We start from the raw sequence: 4061 nt of genomic DNA, 5'->3' as shown, positions 1-4061 counted from the left end.
AAATAACATAATGAGTAAACACTTAATTATCCCCCGCACCCATCCCGCTCCATTGCCATCCCTAGTTCTAACTAACTAAGCTACTCAAACATATAGCAATTTATGCATAAATTTAGATTATATATATAAGTTACTGTTATATATGTATGTATATATACATACATATATATAAGGGGTGGGGTGGGGGAGGGGGCAGCTACCCCCACTGTCTCTACTGTGGGGCCGCGCCTATGTGCCTTCAATTTGTTTATAGGTACAAAAATTACAATCCTTATAATATGGATCAAGGTTCACAGTGCATTGTGGACCATGGTGCATGTGTATGTGTTTTATGTTGTGAGTTTTTTTGTCTGGTGTTATGAAATCTTGCACTAGAGTATGAATTCTGTACCTGAAACAATTTAGTAGTTATGTCTTATGCTATGAATTTTTGTCTTGTGTTGTGAAATTTTGTGCCTATGAACACAAATTTTGTACCTAAATCAGATTTGAAAAATAAGTAAATATATAACATGTGTATGTGTCTTGTGTTGTGATTTTTGGTGTAATTTTGTACCTTACGACTATAAATTATGTACCTCGTTGTTTTGATCCAGGGTCCACAATGCTATGTTAACTCTAGTCCATGATATATATTGTCCAAAAATTGTTAACTTAGGTATAGAATGTGACAACTGCAGACACATAATTTTGACAATTTATATCATGGACCATGGTTCACATATCATTACGGATCCAACTGGATTAAAAAGACGAGGTACAAAATTCATACTTGTAAGGTACAAAATTTCATAACACAAGACACAAAAAGTCATAACACGAGACACATACACACATATATATATTTACTTATTTTTCAAATCTGATTTAGGTACATAATTTGTGTTCATAAGCATAGAATTTCACAACACAAATACACATAAATTCATAACATAAGACACAATTACTAATTTGTTTAAGGTATAGAATTCATACTTTTAAGGTACAAAATTTCATAACACAAGATACAAAAACTTACAAAATAAGACACATACATATGCACAGTTCATAGTACAAGGATTGCATAATTTTTGTAATAGGGTTCACAATGCAATATGAACCCTGGTCTATCCATCGTTATACCAAGGACTAGGGTTCACACTGCACTATGGACATTGGTTCATGTGTTTGTGTTTTGTGTTATGACTTTTTGTGTCTTGCGTTATAAATTTTTGTACCTTATGAGTATGAATTATGTACTTAAAACAAATTAGTAATTGTGTCTTATATTATGCATTTTTGTGTCTTGTGTTGTGAAATGTTGTGCCTATGAACACAAATTATGTACCTAAATTAGATTTGAAAAATAAGTAAATATATAACATGTGTATGTGTCTCGTGTTATGATTTTTTGTGTCTTGTGTTATGAAATTTTGCACCTCACGAGTATGAATTCTGTACCTCGTTTTTTTAATCCAGTTGGATCCATAATGCTATGTTATGTGTCTTGTGTTGTGATTTTTGTATTTTATGTGATAAAATTATGTATCTTATGTTATAAAATTATGTATCTTACGAATATGAATTATGTACCTTGTTGTTTCAATCCATGATTCGTAATACTATGTGGACTCTGGTCCATGAGATAAATTGCCATGGTCTATAGTATAACGATGGACTAAAGGCAGCAATTATACTATGGACCATTGATGTGAGCCCAATTGTGCACATTTCTAGTATTTATTTAATTATATTTGATAAGTTTGAATTCATGTTTTTGGTAATTTATTGGCATAATCCTTTATTTTATTATTTATGGTTCACACTTGTTTTGAATGTTTTACGGTGTTTGTTAGTGTTTTTGAACCATTGTAGGTCAATTCTATGAGCAAAGGAAGTTTTAGGGCGAGTTTGGAGCCAAAATGGACAAGTTAGAGTCTAAAAGGCTCGACGCGTCAAAATTTTTCCGAAAGTAATATGTTTGAGCACAACAGCGCTCGACGCGTCAAAAATTTACAGAAGCAATCGCGGTCGAGATCATCAGGGCTCAACGCGTCGAGAATGCGCCGAAGGAAAATAAAGGCGCTGCATTCCAAATTCAAGATGCGGAATTCTTCTCCAAAATAAAGGGCGCGGGTTCCAATAATCATTAAGGTGCGAATCTCCAAATTGATGAAAGGTGGTTCTGTTTCCAAAATTAATTATAGGTAGCATTCTCCTCATTGATAAAAATAGAGACGGCAAATTTCTAATTAAATAAGGAAATTTCTATTTCGTCCTGATTCGGCTCCCACTATAAAATCCATCATTCCTCAATTTTAATGGATATAATTTAGAATTCAGAGATCTTTGGAGACAGGACAGGGAGAAATCAAGAGCTACAAGTTATCTTGAAAAGCAAGAAGAAGACTAGAGAGATTCGAGAAAATCGTCTGGTTTATTCTTGTACTCTTTTGATAATTTATATTTTCTTTATTAATATTTGCTATCTATAATTTAGCCATGCTTGGCTAAATTCTTTAGAGATTCTTGGGTAAAAGTGTTTATGAACCTATGTGTCTAAGCTCTTAGATTCTTTAATATATTATTATTGGGTTTAATGTTTGTGTTGCAATTGTGATTTTATTGTTTGATGCTTGTAATTAGTGGCCACAATTACTTGTTTCGTTTGCTATCTTTGTGTCACAACGAGAGTTGGGCATAATTTAGAGCACACACAATTGCACATAACTGTTGTACCTTGAGAAAGGGTAATTTTGTTAGGGAGTTTAATTCTTGATTATTGCGCATCGAGAGATGGTAGTAGTTAGGAATTTATGATGCTTGATCTTGTTTTATGGGGTGTTTAAGCCACGGGAGTGGAAATTCACTGGTGTTAGTGACTACGAGAGTAGCTCTATACCACATTGCATCCTCACACTTGTGAAACCCAGATTTTAATATTGTCCATAAGATTTGGCATTAGGTGATTCAGGAATCTCATCTTCTCTCTAATTGTTTTCAAAATCCTGAATCTCTGCTTTATTTTATTTATTTTATGCAACTCAATCATCTAAACAATTGTTAGGATTAGCTCTAATGAATAAATTAGTAACTAGTGCTTGATACAACCACTTCCCTGTGGATCAATAACTCGTACTCCAAGTATTATTTGTTTGCAAATATACTACGCATCAACCGTGGTCCACAAAGCTTTGTGGCACGCGGTCTAAAAACGACGCCGTTTCTTTAAGTAAAGAAATGGCGCGCCGTTACAGACTTACAATTGACGGAGCTCGCATGTTTGGTGTATTAATTACCAACTAAAACTACAGTGTATCTAAACTGACATTGCCTCACGTATTATTTTTATATTATCAAATGAAACTGCAATTGAATTGAAATGAAACTAAATAACATTTACATATTTGAGTGTATATTGTGCAATGAAACTGTAGTTATATTGAAATGATAATGTAGTTTTGTTTTAATGAAACTATAGTGTATATAAAATAAAATAAAATAACATTTTCACATATTCGAGTGCATAAATATCCAATGAAACTGTAGTTATATCGAAATGAAACTGTAGTTGTGTTGAAATGAAACTGCAGTGTATACAAAATGAAACTGAATAAAAGAGTTACTTTTTTTGCAGAACGACGCAAAACGAGTGCCATTTCTTTTCATTAAACAAAACGACGTCGTTTAGAAGTTCGGCGGTGCACGATATAATTTGCCAATCATTATACCGTGCACCAGGGCACACTTAGCAATGTGCGCTCCGCCAGCACCTCCCAAAACGACGTTGTTTTGGTAAGTTTTGTATTTTCATGTATAAAATTCTATGCATTCTATTCTATAATTCTGTACATTCGAAACATGATAATTTTCAGTAATAAAATTCTGTGTTTTCAGGTATAAAATTCTGTGCATTAATTCTGTACATTCAGAACATAAGAATTTTCAGTTATAAAATTCAATGTATTCTATTATACAATTCTGTACATTCGAAAATAATTTTTTTTTAAAGAATTAACAGCAAACACGCGAAAAGGTCCAAAACGACGTTGTTTTGGGCCAGGGCGCACAATGCATTGTGC

Source organism: Ipomoea nil, unplaced genomic scaffold (assembly GCF_001879475.1).
Source record: "Ipomoea nil cultivar Tokyo-kokei standard unplaced genomic scaffold, Asagao_1.1 scaffold1250, whole genome shotgun sequence".
NCBI classification, from domain to species: Eukaryota; Viridiplantae; Streptophyta; class Magnoliopsida; order Solanales; family Convolvulaceae; genus Ipomoea; species Ipomoea nil.
This window is presented reverse-complemented; position numbering follows the sequence as displayed.